The sequence below is a fragment of the Rhinolophus ferrumequinum genome, chromosome 10 (assembly GCF_004115265.2).
Source record: "Rhinolophus ferrumequinum isolate MPI-CBG mRhiFer1 chromosome 10, mRhiFer1_v1.p, whole genome shotgun sequence".
In the NCBI taxonomy this organism is placed as follows: domain Eukaryota; kingdom Metazoa; phylum Chordata; class Mammalia; order Chiroptera; family Rhinolophidae; genus Rhinolophus; species Rhinolophus ferrumequinum.
In genome coordinates, this window is record NC_046293.1 from 55,430,982 (window position 1) to 55,453,596 (window position 22,615).

Here is a 22,615-nt window from a genome sequence, read left to right on the forward strand (position 1 = left end):
GGGATAGCTGTAGCAAACCCTAAATTTGTCAGAACACTGAATGTAGGCAAGAGTGTCTCCATCTTGGGCAGCCAGATGGCTCAGTTGGTTAGAGCACGAGCTCTGAACAACAGGGTTGGTGGTTCGATTCCCACATAGGCCAGTGAGCTGCGCCCTCCACAACTAGATTGAAGGACAACAGCTTGGAGCTGATGGGTCCTGGAGAAACACTGTTCCCTAATATTCCCCAATAAAATTTTTAAAAAACAAAACAACAACAAAAGAGTGTCTCCAACCTTGGGGGAAGCCCATAAAACATACCTGTCCTCGTTTCCTGTACTACAAACCCTTTATACTAGAGGTAAATGCAAAGTATGATCTTGTCTCCAAGGATCCTACATTGAAGAACCTAACACTGCTAAGAATTGATTTAGTGGTTCTGCTTGAAGATAATCCCAAACTAATCTTGGTTTTTGGAATGCCAGAGATAACGAACAAAAGGACTTTCCATGTGCTTCAGGCTCTAAAGTAGCCCCATCCCACTTGCCTACCCAGTACCAGTTGCGAATAACCCAAACAAGTGTCTTGCCTGATGGGTAATCAGGATATCTAATTTCTACCCATGGGAAAGTTACCTGCTACATAGGCATTCATCACCTATCCCAAGAAGAAAGCAACATACTGTGAGGCGTGACCCACAAGTCAGCTTGAGGTTCTCCAGATGTTTGGACAGCAAAAGTAGTCTGTTCTGCTTAAGCTATTGTGAACTGAAGTTCAAATAGTTGGTCACAAAAAAGGTAGTGTAGACCTCTGAGTCCCCACGTCCCACCCAGTTTTAATGGAACTTGTAGGGGAAAAGTTAATTGGCATTTCCCTACCATTTTTGGTAAACTCTCCAGGCTCAATGTGTGACCAGTATTCAAGCCAGGTAGAAGCCTCTGGGCTCTTTCAGCCGTTGGTCCAATGTACACCTGTGAGGTTATTAGATTTCAAGTCAATTCCCTGTGGTAGTTAGGATTCATTGTGATCCTGGGCTACCCCCTTTCCTTTAACGCCCAAATCCTGGATTTTAATTTTCTTTGTTTAGATTTTGCATGATTTAGCATGTATGAGGAAGAAATTATTGCGTGTCACTATTTAGATTGATGTCATGCTTTACACATTTAGCTTATTCCTTCAGTAACTGTTAGGTATAGAGGTATGTCTACTTCATATGTATTAACAAGCTAATAGGCTTGTCAAAGGAAACAGCCAGTAGCTGAAAGAACGGGCTAGGATCTAGATTGATTGATTCATTTGTTCAATAAATATTGTCCATACACTTGGCACTTGGAGGCCAGGAATTCCCCCGTTAAGCAGACACCTGGTTGCGAACTTAAAGATAGCTGACTCTTAAATGTAAATCTCACCTCTGATACTTGGAGCTTTGTAACTTTGGGTGAGTTACCTACTGTGTTCCCCCGAAAATAAGACCTACCCAGACCATCAGCTCTAATTCGTCTTTTGTAGCAAAAATCAATATTTGACCCAGTCATGTATTAAAATAAGACCGGGTCTCATATAATACTGGGTCTTAAATTAATTTTTGCTCCAAAAGACTCATTAGAACTGATGGTCCGGCTAGATCTTATTTTTGGGGAAACAGTATATGCCCGAGAGAACTGAAAACATATCCACATAAAGACTTATACATGAATATTGATAGTGACATTATTTATAATAGCCAAAAAGTAGAAACAACCCAAATGTCAACTCATGAATGGATAAATGTGGTATATCCATACAATGGAATATTATTTGGCCATAGAAAAGTTTTGCTACATGTACATTGATGAACCTTGAAAACATACTAAGTGAAAGAAGCTAGTCATCAAAGACCATATATTGCATGATTGCATTTATATGAAATGCCCAGAATAGGCAACTATAGAGACAGAAAGTAGATTAGAGGTTGCCTAGGATTGGGGAGGGTGGGGTTGGGGAAAAGGATTGACTGTTAAATGGTGCGGGATTTCTTTTAGGGATAAAGAAAATATCCTAAAATTGGTTGTGATAGTTGCACATCTCTGAACATATTAAAAACTATTGAATTTTACACTTTAAGTTTGGTATGTAAACAACAGCTCAAAGCTGTTACAAAATTAAGATAACGTGATGGCAATCCATTGGAGAGTTCTGAGCAGAACAGTAACATGATCTGACTCATATAGTCAGTTCATGACAAATAGCTATTCTCCTTATTTTTGTTATATCACAGCTATTTCTGAATGTTAGATGAGTATTTCCCAAACTTCAGGCATTTGTGTACCTCTTGATATTTCTGCCATACCTACATTGTCTCTTTGAATTAACTTATTTTTACATATTTTTTTATAAAAGAAATCATACCAGTATTCCAAATGGAAAACTAACAACTCTTGGTATAAGTAGAAGGTAATGTTCTGTTTTTGTTTTTTAAACTACATGGCTTTTAAATTTTAAAAAAGTGTTGGTTTATCACTTTTTTATCACCAAAATGATTTTCATCACCAAGAATGCTACCATCCAAAATCATCCTGTAAATAACCTTGGGAAATGTCTCCTGAGCTGTAAGCTTGTGAGGTCAGAGACAGTGTCTAGATGGTCAGTTATATTACCTGACGTACAGCAGCTCGAAATTTGTGGATAAATAACTGGTCAGCCCATGGAAAAGTCAGCAATTAATGAGATAATTTCCCTTGCATGAAAAGGAATCACCTCATTTGAATAAAGAGTCCTAAGCTACACCTCCAAAAAACATGATTCAAAGTGCTTGGGGTAGGGTCTGGAAATCTGAATTTTAGTAGTGTTGTGAGTGTCATAATTCAAGTGAAGAAAATGTTGCAAAGGGGCAAGTGATCAACTGCCAACTGCTGCTAATAAGTCAAATAAGGACTGCAAAAGGACTACTGGCTTGACGAGAAGTTTCAGTGGAGTGGTGGGGGCAAATCACGATCAGTGTGGGTTCAAAAGAATGGGACAGAATCTTTTTAACATATTATCACTAAATATGATACTAATTGTAAAAAGAATGGGAAGAGAACATTGGAGACATCTTATTCAAGGAGTTTTGCTGAAAGAAGGAAGGAAGGAAATAGGGCAGTGGCTGAAGGAAGAAGTGGGGCCAATAGAATTTTATAAAATGGTAGAAATAGCATATTTGCTTGAGGATGGGAAAATAGAGAAATAGAGAAAAATCGATGATGTAGGAGAGAGAGCCATGTCCTTGAGCAGACAAGAAGGGGTGGAGTCCAGGGCACAAGTGGAGAGTCTGGCCTTGGACAGGAGCATGGACAGTTTACCTACATTAACAGGAGAGAAGATGGACTACATAGTATAAAAGCAAGTAGGTTGCTGCTTCTACTCGTATTTCTCGGCAGTAGGAGGCAAAGTCATCAGCTGAGAATGAGGATACAGGCAGGGGCAGTTGGAGGTTTGAAGAGAAAGGAAAAAGAAGGGAATTAGGTGCCTGGGAAAGTGAGTGGGCTAGGTAGTGTGGTCTGGTGTAGTGTAATTGCCCAGCTCAGCAGCACTAGAGGTTAGAGGGCAGGAATTTAAAGTGAGACCATTTGGCACGATAAAGTACGATTCAGTTGGACAGGTACAGACCCAAAGTGGATGGAGAATTGGATTTAACTGGAGCTGTGGGTTTGCCAAATGAATACGCTGAAGTTAGAGGGGGCAAAGTATTTGAGAGTATATTTATAATGACTGACCATGGAAGTTAGGATAAGGAGGAAAGATAGGAAATGGGGAGGGTAAGGTCCAATGGTAAGGGGGTCTGATCAGTAGGTTCAAATTCTGGTTGGGGTTAGGACAGTAGAACTGGTAAAAAGTATGATGTCAGAGTCAGATGTTTAAAATTGAAAATATGGAGGGGTTTCAATTTCTGGTCAAGGGTTTGGGGAGAGCCAGGTTTTCTTTAGTGTACATGGGAAGGTTGAAGTTGGAGGATTTTACTGTTGATGAATCCTGAATTCCAGAGGGCCGAAAGGATTTCAGGATGTGGGGAATAGTGCAGAATGGAGTGAGAAGGACTGCATGGGAATTAGAATCTGGGAGATGAAGGGTGTCCTGGAGTCCTGGATTTCTGTGGTGACTGCACTGCACGTGAGCAGGGTAAGGACCACGGTGCAGTGCGGACTGGCAGACGTCACTCCTCACAAGTGTGCAGTGGAGCCTGGAGTCTCAGCTCACCTGTCTCTAGGTCCAGGGACCCAGACTTCACAGCTTCTCCTCAGGGCCATTTTCCTGACCTTACCTCTCTGCTTTCTTGCCTTAGGTGGGTGTTACACTCATCATTGGTGAAATATGGGGGTATCTGCGAAGGCAGCAAGGTGAAAAAGGCCCAGAAGCACTGGGATGGAGGTAGGGATCACTAGCAGAGAAGGAGAGAAATTGGGGTGGGGTGGAAGAATGTGGAGTGCCCCCTTCCACTTCCCTGCTCCCCAAAGAGAAGTTCTGAGGACGTATCCTTTTCTCCAGCATAAAGCACTAAATAACCCTACCCTGATCCAGGCCACCTGGACAAAATTTAAGTTAAAGGTGATGTAATGCTACCACAATGAGATATCACCTCCCACCTGTCAGAATGGCTGTCATCAAATCAGCAAAGAGCAAGTGTTGGCGAGGATGTAGAGGAAACGGAACCCTCATGAACTGTTGGTGAGATTTAAATTGGTGCAGCCACTATGGAAAACAGTTTGGAGGTTCCTCAAAAAATTAAAAATAGAACTACCATATGACCCACCAATTCCACTTCTGGATATTTATCTGAAGAAAACAAAAACACTAATTCAAAAAGATATATGCACTCTATGTTCATTGCAGTGTTATTTACAATACCCAAGATACAGAAGAAACCTAACCATCAATAAATGAATGGATAAAGAAGCTGTGATACATATATGCAATGGAATATTAGCCATAAAAAAGTATGAAATCCTACCATTTGTGACAACATGGATGGACCTAGAGGGTATTATGCTAAGTGAGTGAAATGATCAGAGAAAGAAAAATGCCCTATGATCTTATTTATATGTGGAACCTAAAGAACAAAATTAATGAACAAACAAAACAAAAACAAACTCATAGGTACAGAGAACAAATTAGTGGTTGTCAGATGGGAAGGGGGTTGGAAGGATGGGTGAAAAAGGTGAAAGGGATTAAGAAGTTCAAACTGCCACTTACAAAATAGTCACAAGGATATAAAGTACAGCACAGGGAATATAGTCAGTAATATTGTAATAGCCATGTGTGGTGTCAGATGGGTCCTAGATTTATCAGGGTGATCACTTTGTAAGATATATGTCTAATCACTATGTTGTACACCTGAAACTAATATTGTATGTCAACTGTAGTTGAAAAATACATTTAAGAAATAATAAAAGTAAAAAAAATATATATATATATAAATGATGATGTCATGGGCAGGAAGCTAGTCCTCATCAATTTCGTTACCTGGGGTTGAACATAGAGGGCAGTATAGTGCAGCAGTTAAATCTCAGCTTTGGAGTCAGACAGACCTGAGTGAATCTTGCTTCACAGTGAGTAAATAGCCTTGTGACTTTGGGCAAGTTATTTACTCTCTTTGAACCTCCATAACTTCATTTAAAAATGGAAATAGTTATACTTCACAGGACTCTATTGAGAATTAAATTAAATAATATATGTAAGGAAATTTGCGTAGAATCTGCCAGGTAATATAACATTACAAAGGGTGGCAGTTATTATTCCTGGCCCAGTCTTCAGCTTTGCATGTCTTAAAAACTCAATTTTTAAAATAGCTTCATTGAGGGTAATTGGCATACCATAAATTGTAGATATTTAAAGTGTACAATTTGAAAAGTTTTGACATGTATATATCCATAAAACCATCACCATACTCAAGACAATGAACATACAGGTCACTCCTAAAGTTGCCTCTTACTCCTTTGTAATCCCACCATCCTGTCACTCCAGCCCCTTCCCCTCCAGCAGATAGTGACCAATCTGCTTTTTGTCACTATAGGTTAGTTTGCATTTTTAGAATTTTACATAAATGAAACCCTACAATATATGAGAGTTTTTTGTCTTGCTGTTTTCACTCAGCGTAATTATTTTGAGATTCTTTATTGTTGCATGTATCAATAGTTGGTTCCTTTTTATTGTTGAATAGGATTTCATTGTATGGGTGTAGCACAGTTTGTTTATCCATCCACCTGTTAATGGGCACCAGTGTGTTTCCACTTCTTGGCTATTATGTGTAAAGCTACTGTAAACATTTATGTACAAAGTCTGTGTGGACATGTGCTTTCATTTCTCTTGGGTAAATACCTAGGAATGGAATCACTGGCTGGATATGTCATACTGTAGGTGTATATTTAACTCTTAAAGACACTGCCAAATTGTTTTCCAAAATATTTGTACCATTTTACATTCCTACCAGCAGTGTATGAGAGTTTCAATTTCTTCGCATCCTCTCCAACATTTAAAAAAAAAAATGTTAACCTTTCTAACAGGTATGTAGTGCTGTCTCATTATTAATTTGTTTTTCCATAATAACTAGTGATGTTGAGCATCATATGTGCTTATTTGCAAAATGTGTATCTTTTGTGAATATCTGTCTGAATCTCTTGCCCATGTTTTTAAAATTAGTTTCTTTGTTTTTGAGAGTCCTTTATTCTGAATGCAAGTCGTTTATCAGATATGTGATTTGCATATTTTTCTTCCAGTTTGTGACTTATCCTTTCATTATCTTAACAGTGTCTTCTAAAAGCAGAAGTTATTAATTTTGTTGAAATCAAGTTTATTTAAAAAAAACAGTTTATTTTCTTTTATGGATCGTGCTTTTGAATCTAAGGTATTTTCCTTACTCAAGGTCACAATATTTTTCTCCTGGAAGTTTTATAGTTTTAGGTTTTATATTTAGGTCTGTAATGCATTTTTATTAATTTTTGTATCTGGTATGAGGTATGGATCAAAATTCTTTTTTTCACATATGGATATCCAGTTGTCATTTGTTAAAAAGACTATTCTTTCTCTGTTGAATTGCCTTTGCACTTTTGTCAAAAATCAGTTGACTGTATATTTGTGGGACTATTCCTGGACTCTATTTTGTCCCAGTGATCTTTTTGTCTATCTTTCACATTATCTTTTCTTGTTTTTAACTTTTATTTTTATAAGTGTTTGTTTTTCCGGGACCCATTAGCTCCAAGTCAAGTAGTTGTTTCAATCTAGTTGTGGAGGGCGCAGCTCACAGTGACCCTTGTGGGGATCGAACCAGCAACCTTGTTGAGAGCACTGCGCTCTAACCAACCAAGCTATCTGGCCACCCCCCAATGCCACATTATCTTGATCACTGTAGCTTTATTGTAAGTCCTGAAGTCAAGTAGGGTAAGCTGCCAACTTTGTTCCTCTGTCACTTTCTACACAAAAAAAAGTCTGCTGAGATTTTGAGATTTTGATTAGGATTGCATTGACTGCATAGATCAATTTGGAAATAATTTGACACCTTAACAATATTGAATCTTTTCATCCATAAACACGGTATATCTCTCCATTTATTTAAGTCTTCCTTAATTTCTTTCAGTAATATTGTACAGAAAAACTCAGTTGTTGAGAGCTTACTCAGTGTCAAACTAGTCACCCACTCTGGGTCAGAAAACTAGACAAATCACTGAAGGTGTAGACTCAAGTCAAGACTGCCTGGGTTCAAACCCTAAAATGTACTGTCTGTATTATATTGTCAAGTTATTTAACCTTTTGGTGACCCAGTGTCCTAATGTGTAAAATGTGGGTAATAATAGTGAATTCCTCATGGTGTTGTGAAGAATACATGAGGTACTATATACAAGGCATTTATTAGTGCAGCTAGCACACCGGAAGTGCACGATACATAAGTGCCCGCACTAAGTACACGGTAACGTACCTATTAGTATAATCTGCTAGACACTTACAATCTTCTCATTTCCTCATATCTCAATTCCTCATACATCTCTTTTTTTAGATCCAATCTTTAATGACACATTCCTAGCATTTCAAACATTTCCTTTCATGTTGAGCCTACCCTTCACACTAAAAACAGTTTATTGGCCTAACTACCACTAAGGCTGAAGACACTGCTTTTTCATTATATTTGTTTATTTTCCATCCCTGTATCAGGACTTCCGTTTTTCTATTTTCCACTAATTCTTATGAAATCTTATAAAATTGCAAAATGCAATGAAACTACGATTTTCCATTTTTAAAGTGACGGAACCTTTTCTTCAAGTGAGCATCTCTCAGAAGTTCAACATGTAACTGGTTCAAGTTCTGCTTTTGCTGAAGCAGAATGTATGTGTACCTATGGCGTGCTCACACCCTTCCTCTTATCCTTCCTACCCTAAAAAAGCTCCTGAAACACCTCCAGGGTTCCCAGAAGCACAGTTTAAAAAATACTGGAAAGAAACAAAAACAACCCTCCCCCCCAAACCCACTTAAATTCTACAGTTGCAGAACACCTCCAAAAGCAAAGAAGATGACACTGCAGAAACCAAGCTGTCGGCTATTAGGAAGTATCATCATGTAACTATATGACATGGGAATAATTCTGCTGCTGCTGTTAAAAAAGACGATTCTTTTTATTTGTTGAAAAGACTATTCTTTCTCCATTGAATTGACTTTTAAAAAGGAGGTTGAGGTTGCAAATATATAATGTGCAAAAGCACTGGTGTTGAATGCTAAGCATAGAAAAGTTGAGGACCCCTATGTTGGATGGACACTGGGGACAGGGGCTTAGAATTCTATGGCCCAGGTCCTCTGAGAACTTCCCTTCCCCGCTCCTCTGTTCTGTTACCATGACATGCAGCCAAGTTGCCACCAGCCCCCAAGGCCTTTACCTCCTAACTCTAGCATAATCCAAATGTTCCCTGCCTTCTATATGAAGGTCATGGTTTTCTGGTCACTCCTGCTCCCCCCATTTCTACATCATCGTTTGTTTGTTGTTGTTGTTATGGTTGTTGGTTTTTGTCTTTTTGCCTTTTCTATATCTTCAAAAACAAGTAAGTTGCAAAGCCCAGATTGGACCTGCCTAATTCCAAATTTTGTCTCCTTTATTTTGTGTCCAGCTGCCTTCTAAAGCCAAGGATATCTGTGTATATCTAAAGCATCTATCCTTAACAAAAGAATTAACACCAGTCAGTTTCTTGGGACAGTCCCCTCCTGCTGGGTAAGTTAACTCAGGAGACCAAAGTATAAAACTAAGGTTGTTTAATCAGCACGGGCTGAAGTAGTAAATTGCCCCTCTCTACCCTAGGGATGATTTTTATCTAGGAAAGATCGTCTTTTCTGTATAAACACAACACTTCCTCTATGACTCTATAAGCAGGATACATTCCTGGTGACTTTCCTAAATTCTCATTTTAAAAAACATTTAAAAATGCATTTGCTATGTTTGTACATGGAACATTTCCAGGAGGACCCCAAGGAACTGGCAACAGTAGTTGCCTCCGGGGAGAAGTGAGTGACTCGAAGACAGGTGAATGGAGATTTATTTTTTTATGCTGTGACACTGGTCCAAGTCACCATCGCCTCTCACCTAGATTACACACAGCAGTGACCTCTTCCAGCAGTAACTGATCTTCCTGCCCTTCCTCTTACTCCCCACCCCCACCCCCAGAGTTCATTCACCATATAGCAACAAGATTGATTATTTTAAAAAATAAATCCAATGCTGTTAACTCTGCCACTGAAATCTTTCCAATGGCCTCCTTCTGTAATTAATACAAAATCCCAACACCTTACTGTGGATACAAGCCTCTGTTTGACCTGGCTTCTCCCTTCCCCTCAACCTCCTACCCATTATTCTCTCTGCGGTAGCCTCTGGGCCTCCTTTCTGTTCCTCAGATACTCCAAACTCATTCTTCCCTCCGGGCCTGTGTCCTTGCTGGTTGCTCAGCCAGGAAGCTCTTCCCTCAGATCAACATACAACAGGCTTCTTGTCATCATTCAAGGCTTGGTGCAATGTCACCTCAGAGGACTCCCCTCTGACCATCTATCTATCTTTTTTTCCCCCCTTCTTCCACCTCCCCCCGCCCACTCCTGTTCAAGCCGTTGTTTCTCAGTCTAGTTGTGTAGGACACAGCTCCTTCGCCCACGCTGGTATTATCAGCCTTGCGCTCCCCCGGCTGAGGCAGTCGGTGGCCGGTCGTCCATCGGCCTCTCACAGCAGCTCATGGCAGCTCTTGCTGGCTGCCGGCCGCTCACGATCATCTACGTGGCTTTCCCCATGCACACCAGCAATCACTTCCCCAGTGCTTTGTTTTGTTTCCTTCGTGCCACTTCATATTGAAATTATTTCCTGAGTTGTTTGTTGACTGTCTAACCTCCTTAGAATGTAAGATCCTTGAAGGCAGGGGCCTGTCTCTCATTTAATGTCTGTGTCCTCAGTGTTTAGAACAATGCATGGCACTGAATGAATGAGTGCATGTATGAGGGTGTGTAGGAAGGTCTCAGGTGGTGTGGGCTGTTGTGTTAGTTTCCTATGGTTGCTGTAACAAATCACCACACTCAGGGGCTTAACACAACACAAATTTAATATCTTACAGTTCTAGAGGTCAGAAGTCTGAAATGCATCTTATAGGGCTAAACTCAGGATGTTGGCAGAACTGCGTTCCTTTTGAAGGCTTTAGGGAAGAATCTGTTTCCTTCCCTTTTCCAGTTGCTAGAGGCTGTCTATATTCCTGAGTGTGTGGCCTCTTCTTCCACCTTCAAAGTCAGCAGCCTAACATCTTAAAATTTCCCTGTCTGACAGTCGTGCCTCCCTCTTATAAGGACTCTTGTGATTTCACTGGGCCAATCCAAATAATGCAGGAAAATTTTCCATCTCAAGATTCTCAGCTTAATCACATCTGCAAAGTCCCGTTTTCCATGTAAGGTAACATATTCAAAGGTTTCATGGATTAGGATTTGGACATCTTCAGGGGCCATTAATCTGCCTATAAAAGCCATAAACCTCTGTCCTGGAATCTATCCTGGTCAGCCTAATTCAAGCTCGACATCCACCCTGAAACCTTCTCAGACCCTGTCCCCTGCAAAAATAGATAGATAGTCCTTTTGTGCCTGTATGGTACTGTATGGTACAGCATTTACTGCACTTTGTAGAAATTATTGAATCTATTTACCTGTCTGCTCCTCTATTAGGCTATGAGCCTTTTAGGGCAGAATCCAATGTTTGTTCATCTTTATATCTTCAACACCTAAAATGCTGATTGACTGATTGATTGATTGATTGAATCACTCATTCATTCAAAAAAATCTTTATTGAAGGCCCAGGTATTGGGGATATAGTGCTAAACAAACATAGATACGGTTTCTGCCCTCAAAGAGCTTACAATCTACCTGGAAAGAAACAATTTAACCATCGGTAACCATAAAAGGACACCAATGATAGGGGAAGTGCCATGGGAGAGCAGAGCGGGAGCATCCACTCTTTTTTGGAGGTGTCAGAAAGGACTTCTGAGAGTGACATTGTCTTGGCTGCTGCCCAAAAATGAGAAGGAATGAGTGCAACCTGAGGGAACAACGAAAAACAAAATACAAATGGCTACCATCATCACTACTGTTTAATATATAGTTTCTTTCTGCAAATAGATTGTAAACTTTTTGAGGTCAGAAGCTTCGGAAATGTTTGTATAACACAAATATTTGTATAACATGGTATCTCCAGTATCTTGAATATAGTTGGCTGTCAATAAATATCTTCTGAATGAATTCAGAATTCAATTTTTTTTGTAAGTGCTATCCCCATTCTCCTCCCATTTTTTATGACTATAATATTTACATTGTCAGATCATATGGCCATTACATACTATTCTCTCTCTTTTAACCTTCATTTAGTCTTAGTAGGTCTATAAGGAACTACTAATACACAGTGCTCACTCACAGCCCTTATGTGATGTCTCTCTGGACAGTTTGGTTGTCTGAAGTGCATTCTCTAGTGGATTTCTTAGGAACAATATTCCCTGAGTTCCTGCTTATTGATAACAATTTGTCTGTGTCCATTATAGTTGAAGGTTAGTTTGCTTTGGCTCACACGTTCTTTTGATTATTTAAAATATGTCAGCTTCATTTTCTTATTGCATAAAGTATTGCTGTCAAAAAGTCTGACGATTATCTGATTTGTCCTGTAAAGTCACATGTTCTTTTTGTCTGGTCAAAGGAAAATTGTTTTTAAAGTCTAACAATTTTATTAGAATATGTCAAGGTGTTAATCATTTTAGGTCAATATTTTTAGTTCCTTCTTATTCTTTACCATGTAGTTTTGAAAATTTTTTTAATTCCAGGAAGTTTTCCGGTGTTTTTTTTTGTTTCCTTTGTTTGGTTTTCTTTTTCAGAGATTTCTATTAACCTATTAGTCGAGTCCCTGAAGACACTCACAAAAGTTACCTACAAAAAGAATTTGCGATCCAAGGATTTTATATCTTCCTTGTTTGTGTTAATATTTGTCACTTTCTCTCAAATTCTCTTACTGTATTTCCTTTTACTTAAAAATTTTCCTTTTTCATCTGTAATTTCTGTTAAGGCATTATTTGTCGTGTTTATTTGCTCCTGTGTTCCTTTCCATGAGTTCTATTACTTCAAACATTTTCAGTTTTTTGCAATTCTGATTTGTGTTTATTCTTCCATTTCTCATATCACTTTCTTAATGCCTTTTAGCTCATTTTGAAATAAAATGTTATAATTTTCATCTATTTGTGAGCTGTCTCTCTGGCATGCTTTCTTTGTAGGGATATTTTTCTGTTCCTTTATTCTTTTTTTTTTTTTCTTATAGTAACTTGGTATAGGATTTAACTTGATACTTTCTGTTGTTAATTTTACCTGAATTTAAGTTTTCTGAAGGACGTGTTCAGTTAGCTTTCCTATCTTGATTATAGCTTCCTGTTCTGTTGCTTTTGGGTAGTGTTAAAAAATGTGGTGGCTTACTCTCTGAGATTGCCTGGCTCTTTATCCTTACCCCACTTTTATCTAGACCTCCTCTTCCTTTGTATCTATTGTCCCGTCCTGTTCATTTTCATACCTCTCTCAGCAGTTTTTCTTCAGTATGGGGCCTGTGCTGAATGGAGCCCCGGATGGTCAGTTTGGAAGAGTCAAAGGAGTGAGGTTGCTCCAACTCTTTAGACCTTACTTGCATGTGTGGGCCCGTGCCTTCACCTCTTACTGGAGATGTCAACATTTCTCTTAGTTTCCACTATGTCAGATTGGCCTGCCATGCTTCTATGGTTATTTGAAGTTTCTCATGTTTCCTCATATATCTCTGACACCCCGTTTGCTTCCTAAGCTCTCTCCCGCGTAGACCCCCACCTACCAAACAGGTCCTATAGCTCTGGTGGCTTTGACTCCCACTGCTCGTATTTTGGGGTTGTGGTCATACCTGGTCACTTAGTTTTGTAAATGTTGTCAGGAACTTTTGGTTTTCCCAACTAGTTGCTCTGTTTTGTTTTTGTGGGGATTTGAGCAATCCAAACCTAGGCTGCTATTGCTGCTGCCATTTCCCCACCATCACCATACATCCCCACCCCAATTTTGCTTGTATTGGGCTCTGCTTGTGCTCTATTCTTTTTTCATGTTGGAATGATACGTATGTGTACTTGTCTATTATCTGTTTCTTCTTAGATTGTAAGTGCCATAAGAGCCCAGGAATAGTGCCTGGCGATATAATATGGGCTCAATAAATTTTGTTGAAGGAAAATGTTCCAGAAAAAGCAGCATGTTTAGGGGCTGAGAGAAAAAAGTCCTTATGTGGAAAATACATAAAGCAAAATAGAGAAGTGGTAAGAGATAAAGCTGGAAGATTGGGCCAGGTCAGTGTAGGGACTTGTAAACCAGTTAAGAAATTTGAACTTTATCCTGAGGGCAATGAAAATCCTTTAAAATACTTTTCTTTTTTGATGTGATCTGATTTATTTTCTCCTTTAAAAGATTTTAAGCAAGGGAGTGGTCTGATAAGATTTCTGTTAAAAAAAAAAAAAGAAAAAGAAAAAAGAAAACCACACCACAAACTACAGTATAGAGAATGGATTGAAGGAGGCAAAACTGGAAACAGGATTAGAATCAATAGAAATAATCCAGCATTGAGAATAAATGATGAATAAGAAATTGAATTACAGTGATCCGATTTTCAGAAAGCTTGCACAGTGGAAACATAATCAGAATCAAAAGGCAACAGAATGGCCAGGAAAAGGATGAATCTTAAAATGACAATAATTTAGCCAAGATCAGTAATTCAGGCCCCCAGTTCATAACTGAAGAACAAAAATATAGGCTGATTTAATACTAGCTTGTGGAAAGACTTGTTTTTAAAATTCACATTGAGATAATTCATGTGATTCATATATAATTAATGCATTTAAAGTGTACAGTTCAATGGTTTTTAGTATATTCACGGATTTGTGCAGCCATCACTATGGTCAATTTTAGGACATTTTAATCACCTCAAAAAGAATCCCATACCCATTTGCTGCCACCCTCCTATTCTCCCATCACCCCTCTCCCCCAAACTTAACCAACTACTAATCTACTTTCTATTTCTATAGAACTCTTTTCTGGACTTTCATAATAATGGACTTCCACATAATATACAGACTTTTCTGACTGGCTTCTTTCATTTAGCATAATATTTTCAAGGTTCATCCAAGTTGTAGCATTTATCAATAATACATTCTTTTTATGGGCAAGTAATATTCAATTGTATGGATATACCACATTTTGCTTATCCATTTTTCTGTTGATAGACACTTGGGTTGTTTCCACTGTAAAGGAGACAAAACTTTACTTCTACTCATCTAGGTTCTTAGCTGGGGCTCTGCAACGAAAAGATAGATTAACAAGAGAAAAACAAGTTTATTAATACATGCAGCGTACATCACATGGGAAAAACCTCAACAAAGAGTAACTCAAAACAATGGTTTAGAACTCGGGCTGATATAGCCTCTTCAACAAAGAACAATAAATTTATGGAGAAATGACAGGACAAAGAAAAAGAATTCTAGGTTTCTAAGGGTGGCAAACTGTGGGAAGGTAAATATATGGGAGGAAATTAATGGAGTAAGGTTGTTTGCAGATTTCTCTAGTGCTATCTCTGGGCCGATAAGGGTCTGGTGTGTCTCCAGTAAAGGAGAATTTACATCCGGCCTTTAGGCAAAAAAGGAGGAGGGTAGAGAATGCTTCCTTCTTGTTGGAACTGCCATCTTCCAGTAATTTACCAAAATAACCATCACAAAGGGAAAGAAAATTTGACAAACCTGCTAGATGTTCTCCAGGCCTTTTTGAAAACATGGAGTTGTTCCTTTGGCCACATACCTGTGAAACTACAAGAAATGTGCTATTGTAGACACCAAGGGAATGGGCACTATTTAAAAAGGAATGCCCCACAAATGTTCCCATGGCAAAACTAGAATGGTCTACAGTGTTACCCAGCATGCTGTTGGCATTGTAAACAAACAAGTTGAGGGCCAAGAGAATTAATGTACATGTTGAGCATATTAAGCACGCTAAAAGCTGAGATAATTTCCCAAAACGTTTAAAGAAAAATAATCAGAAAAAGAAGAGAAAGGTACTTGGATGCAACCAAAATTCCAGAGAAGCACACTTCGTAAGCACCAATGGAAAGGATTCAGAGCTGCAGGAACTCATTCCCTGTGGTTTCATGGCATGATAGGTATAAAAAATAAATAAACGATCTCTGGACTATACAAAAATTTTAAAAATAAAAAATAATTTAAAAGAGTGCAAAGGTACTAGTCCCCATCATATTTTCATTTAATTTATCAATCTGGTCCCTGCAAAAATCCAACAGATTCCAGAGGATAACAGTGAACTACGGCCAAGTCAATCAAGTAGTAATCCTAATCTAGTTGGAGTGTGGTATTATTGCTAGAGCAGATTAACAGGGCCTCAGGCACATGGTACACAACCTTTGATCTGGCAAATGCATTCTTTCCATCCCTATCAGAAAGGAGAACAGAAACAGTTCACATTCCCTTGGAAAAGACACTATACATTTACAGCCTTGCCCCAGAGCTATGTTAACTCTACTGACCTCTGTCATAAAATAATCTGAAGAGAACTGAGTAGCTGGACATCTCTCAAAACATCACCCTATATCGATCTGCTCTGTTGATAACATTACGCCAATTATACTGGTTGAGCAGGAAGTGGCAAGTATGTGAGATGGATAGGTAAAACACTTGCTCTCCAGAGTGTAGGATATTAAAAAACCTCTTTTCAGAGTTCCCTTCAGAAGGGAGCTGAAGCATTGTGACTGCTCAGCAGTCCAATTTCTCTTTCTGTCCAATCTCACTTCCTTCCTTTCCTACAGTTATTGATCCCAAGAGCACTCCTAATAAACGACCTGCACTCTAATCTCCACTTTAGAATTGACTTTCCTGGACACTCCATCTGTGATCAAGGGAAAAGCTTTACCAGGCAAAAGATAAACCAAAAGTAAAATTGGATTTTAATATGTGATAAATTTAGAGGCAAAACATTATGGGACAAAGGAGAGAGTACTACATTGCAATAAAATAAACAAAAAAGCAAGAAAATATAATCATCATAAATGTGCTTGGCAATATAGGCTCAAAAATATATAAATAGCAATAATTAACTTTATTGAGTACCTTCTATGTGCCAGACATGCTCTATGACGTATAGTCTTTACATGTATTAATTCACACTCTTCATTACAATCCTATGAGAAAATACAATTATTCTCCCCATTTTACAATTATAAAACAACAATCAGGGCCCGCCCGGTGGCTCAGGCGGTTAGAGCTCCGTGCTCCTAACGCGGAAGGCTACCGGTTCGATTCCCACATGGGCCAGTGCCAGATGGCTCGGTTGGAGCTCATCCTGTCAACCACAAGGTGGCCAGTTGGACTCCTGCAAGGGATGGTGGGCTGTGCCCCCTGCAACTAACAACGGCAACTGGACCTGGAGCTGAGCTGCACCCTCCACAAGACTGAAAGGACAACAATTTGACTTGGAAAAAAAAATCCTGGAAGTACACACTGTTCCCCAATACAGTCCTGTTCCCCTTCCCCAATAAAATCTTTTTAAAAAAAAATCAACGAATTTAGGAAAGAAAAACATCAAACTGGAACTGGAAATATTTACCTAGCTCTCAGAGACAAATGGATCAAGCAGACAAACAATAAGAGATATAGAAGATCTGAATAATATAATGACAAGTTCAATATATTCTATATGGAGAATGCTACAGCTAACAAACAATAACACACTTTTTCTAGTACATGTGAAACAGTTACAAAAAATGACTGCTAAGTTACAAAGGAAGCCTTAATGCTACATTTTAAGGAATTAATATTACAGCCTATGTTCTATGACTGTACTGCAATAACATGAGAAATTTACTAATTAAAGGATAGCTTTTTAAATCTCCAAATATCTGGAAAGTAAAAGCATACTATTAGTAAACTTTGGGTTAAAAAAGTAAGGGAACTTATTGGGGGGATCACTTCATAAATTATATAAATGCCTAACCACTAGACTGTACACCTGAAACTAATATAAAATAATTCTGAATGTCAACTATAATTTAAAAAGTATATAGTTATGGAATGTAAAGTACAGTATAAGGAATATAGTCAATGGTATTGTAATAGCTACGTATGGTGTCAGATGGGTAGTAGACTTGTTGGGTTTTTCACTTTGTGAGGGGTGTAAATGTCTAATCACTATGTTATTTTGTACACATGAAACTAGTTTTTAAAAAGTAAGGGAAATTATGAAATACCTTAAATAAAAGTTTGTCAAATTTTCTAGGATATAACTAAAGAGATGTAGAATATGAAATACATTCAAAAGAAACAAAAAATTTTGGAAACTACTGAACAAAGCATTCAACTCAAGAATGAATCAATGATGATTAGAACTGGAGATCTTAACATACATACCCTTCAGACACTGATGCATCATGCAGACAAACATAAGCTGCGACAGAGAAGATCTGAAGGATATAATTAACAGGCTAAATCTATTAGATATGTGGAGAAGAAATAAGAATAAAAGGAATGATATAATCAATGAACCAGAGAAGAAATCAAGAGAGCTCTAACTAGAATGATAGACAAAAAAAAAAAAAGATGCAAATAGGCAAAATACAGAATGAAAATGGGAAACAGACACAACAGATTAAAAAAAAATAGCAACAGTATTTATTATTAATAACCATACACTAATGAATTTATAAACCTAGATGAAATAGATAAATTTCTGGAAAAGTATAAACAGCAGAATGGATCAAGAAGAAATTCAAAACTTAGGGGTAGCTGGTTAGCTCAGTTGGTAGAACGGGGTGCTCTTAACACCAACGTTGCCAGTTCGATCCCTACATGGGTCACTGTAAGCTGCGCCCTCCACAAAGATTGAAACAACTACTTGACTTGGAGCTGATGGGTCCTGGAAAAACACAAATAAATAAAAAAAGTTAAAAACAAAAAGAAATTCAAAACTTGAAAATACATTGAAGAAATTAAAATGTTAATAAGAGACTTCACTACCCAAAAGTCTCAACCCAGATGATTTTACAAATATGTTCTACTGACTTTAGTCAAGTTCAAGAATAGCTTCTATTGAGAAATGGTTTCTTACTACTTCATACAAGTTTTTCAGAAACTAGAGTGTGCAGATAATTATTTTTTAATACACAGTTTGATTAAGTTAACTAGTATTCTATTTAGGATATTGTATATACATATATGTGAGATGAATCAATAACTTATTTCATGCATCTTCATTATCCAGTTTTAGAATCAAGATAACTACTATTAATTGGGTAGTATTGTTGTTATACTCAGAACATTTTTTAATGTTCTTATTAGTTCTAATTGTGTATGTGTTGTTTTTTGTTTGTTTTTTTGCATTAATCACTCTTGCAGGGGCAATATGTTATATGAAACTTACTTGGTGTATACCTTTTACTTTGCCTAAGTATTTACTTGACAAGTCCCTGAAAACTTCTCCCCTAAAAATACCTAAACACAAATACCTATTTTTACTATGTAGTACTAGTATTTTTTATTATTAAAATCTACTATCAACAAGTGATGCTTAAACAACTGAATATATACATGCTGGGGTGGGGCTGCGGGAGATTACGGGGACTAGGAAAATGATTACCAAAGGGCAAGAGAAAGTTTTCCTGGGTGATGGATATGTTCATTATCTTGATTGGATTATATACCTATGCCAAAACTCATCAAATTGTGACTTAAGATGTACAACTTATTATATATCAATTATATTTAAATTATACCTCAATAAACGTGCTGCAAGCGTGGGGAAGAAAGTCTTTAAAAATATCAAGATCACAAACCATAAGTAAAATTGACTAATCAGATTATACCAAAGGACTTTTGTTCAGTAAACAAGTTATTGACAGAGTTAATGAAGAAAGTTGAGAAGAGATATTTGCAATGTCTAAAAACAACAAAAGGAAGAACATTTGAGATTTTGCTCCCTGGCATATGTTGTCAGTTTGACTCAAATAAACTCATAAAAATTCTAAAATAAATAAATAAGTAAATAAGTAAATAAATAAATAAAATTAAACCAACAAAGGACTAATATCTGAAATACATAACAAACTGCTGCAAATCGATATAAAGCATGAAAATCCCTATAGGAAAATTGGCAAAGGAAAATGAATAGGCAATTCATAAAAGAGAAACAAAGGAAAAAATGTTAGAAGACACTCAAACATATTAGTAATTATAGAAATGCAATGTGATATTTATTTATTTATTTAAACATTCACCGTATTTTTTTTTAACTTTTATTTATTCAAGTGTGTTTTTCCAGGACCCATCAGCTCCAAGTCAAGTAGTTGTTTCAATCTAGTTGGGGAGGGCGCAGCTCATCCTGGCCCATGTGGGGATCGAACCGGCAACCCTGGTGTTACCAGCATCACGCTCTAACCAACTGAGCTAACCGGCAGCCCCTGCTATGTGCTATTTTAAATTCATGGCAAATTAAAAAAAAAATGGAAACCTGAATAATGTCAAGTATTGGTGAGGAAGTTGGGATACAGAAATCCCACTACTTATGGTGTAATATTCCAGAGTGTGGTTTATTATGCATAAGAACCAAAGGAGACACATACAAGGGTATTTATTTCTATTGCAACATCGCTGTGGTAGCCAGAAACAAGAGGCAATCGTTGGAGTGATGAACAAATAAAGCATAGGAATTCACATGACAGAATACCTTGCAGCAGTTAGGAACAAAGGCCATGGGGTCAAAGAAAGTTTATTTGTTTTGTTGTATGTTTTTTTAAAAGACGGCAGGTGTTACAGTACATTTGTATGTTAATGGGAATGATCTAGTAGAAAGGAAATTTGATACTATAGGAGAAAGGGGATAATATAGGAGAAAGGCAGGAAGGAATGATCTGAGATGTAGAACTGGAGGGTGAATTGGGGTAAGGGATGGGAATGGGGGAGTGACAGCTTTAATAGCAGCAAGGACAATTCATTATAACAAGATGGAAGTCAGAGTATATAAGTGAAGATGGAGGAAAATTGGCCAGATTGGTGGTAGAAAGATAAGGATGTTTTCTTTTGATTACTTTTATTTTCACAGTAAAATAAGAACCAAAGTCATCAGATAACAAATAAGAAAGATAAAGGAATTCTGGATAACTGTAGCTTTTCTAAAATACGGCCTCCTTTCCTTTATTTATTCAGTTAGGGTAGCACCCAATAGAGATGGCCCCTCACTTGTCAGCTTTATCCAGTGTTTATATCCCTATGTTTCTCTAATTATTGAAGAATGGATACCAGCAAACACACCTTGGGATCTAGCTGGGAAAGGGAGAGGTGGGGTTGGTGATAGCTGGAATAAATACAGCTAGTATTCATTGAATTCTTCTTTAAAGGTCCAGTGCAACACAATAATTAAGAGCTCTACCTGCCTTTTCTCATTAAATTCAAACAACAACCTTTATAAATAGACAAAACTGTTTTACAAACAAACTAAGGAGGGTTTCCTCCTTCAGAAACAGTGTCTTTGAACACTAAATTGAGATGGGTAATAAAACAAAAGGCGCCTTAAGATGGTATTTGTTCAGTTATCTGATGGGAATCTGATCAGAAGCAGATGAAGCTCCAGTATCAGTGTGACATAAGAAATCCTCAGCAAAAACCTGAGCCCCTCTTCCTAATCACCTGATCCACTGTCACCAAGTACATGACCTTGGAGAAGTTACACATTTTCCAGTTCCATAAAATGTAGACTGAGGTCCCTTAGCATACATTTTTATGTTAAGTAAAACATTCTGTAAGTTTGAGGAAACGCTTGCAAATTAAGTGGTATATGTGTGTATATGTTAAGGTTTCGCTGACGTTGATTACTACTGTATTATGATTGTTATGCAAGTGGTCAGGGCAAGGCCAACGCCCTCCGGCAAAGGTAAGCCTCCAGCAGAGAGTGGACCCTCTAGGGTGTATATCAATACCGAGCAAGTTTAAAGAACTGTAGCCGGTAGTCTAGGGTCGGAGTGAGAGGCAAAATTTTTCTTCATCAACTATTCTCGACGTCTTCAGGCTAAAAACTGTGAAGAAAATAATTAACTCTCTGGCTAAAATCCGGAATGCCAATTGTGGAGCCTCACTGCCACGGGTTCCGCACCAGGGGGCGCCCGGCGGATCCGTCCCGAGACTAGCCGGATTTGGGGCTGCCACTCGCAGAGCGCCCGACCGCCTCTGGCCAGGATCCGGGAGCTGGTGGTGGAGATGCCAGGGATCCAGGCCATTCGTGGACTTAGTCTCTAGTGCCCTCTCCATGTCCTCTTTCACCACCCCCTCCTCCTTCCCAGCTCCAGCCCGGGCTTGGAAGGCGCCAGGGAAGGTGTGAGCGCCTGTGGTGGGGATAGTGTGCCCATCTAGGTCCCCAGAAGAGCTTTAGGAATTCCCGCCGCCCCGACGGCGCGGTCAGACTCCTGTGGAAGAGGAGGCAGCTGTTCTCCCAGGCGGCCGTGGGGGGCAGCAGAGGGGATGGCGACAGGTGCGGGAGCCCCTCCCGGGGTGGAAGTGGAAAGGCGGGCTCCGGGTCTGTTCCCAGGCTGGAAACCACCCCCGCCCCTCAACCAAATCCCCCGGAGAGACCCGGCCGGCGCCGGGTCTGGAGGAGGAAGCGGCCGGAGACAGTACAATTTCACGCGGCCTTGGGGCTCGGGTTCCTCGGCAGGGTAGATGAGTTATGGGGTTTCGAGGGGTTTCCGGGGAAACTGAGGTGAACTGAGCGTGAGGCAAAAATATCCTCCCCCTCAAAAGCACAGAGAGAAACGTTCACATTCGGAGAGAAAAATCCCCCAAGTGACCCAACCGGCTAGGGTAGTTGAGTGATTTGGTTAATGGGCGAGGCCAACTTTCAGGGGGCCGGGCTTTGGCGCTCTCTCCCCACCCCCATTACCTTACCCCTTTGGAGTCATTTGGGGGCGTTTGGAATCTTGACCTCCCCTTAGTCCAGCTCCCAAAGAAAAATTCGGGTGAGACCCATCTTGGATCCGCTTGGCCCAGCTGCGGGGCACTGGGCGTGGGGCGTGCTGGCGGCGGGTGGAAGCTCCAGTAGTCCCCACGCC

The 22,615-nt window shown here is 39.0% G+C and overlaps 1 long non-coding RNA gene across 1 annotated transcript; it reads right to left on the reverse strand.

Annotated features, from left to right (window-relative positions):
* Positions 1-14,685: 14,685 nt before the first annotated feature.
* LOC117028914 (uncharacterized) lies at positions 14,686-22,581 on the reverse strand. Its single transcript, XR_004424160.1, has 3 exons — positions 22,452-22,581; positions 15,258-15,323; positions 14,686-14,818 (listed from the first exon to the last, which is right to left on the reverse strand). It is a non-coding gene; the product is annotated as an uncharacterized LOC117028914 (long non-coding RNA).
* Positions 22,582-22,615: the final 34 nt, after the last annotated feature.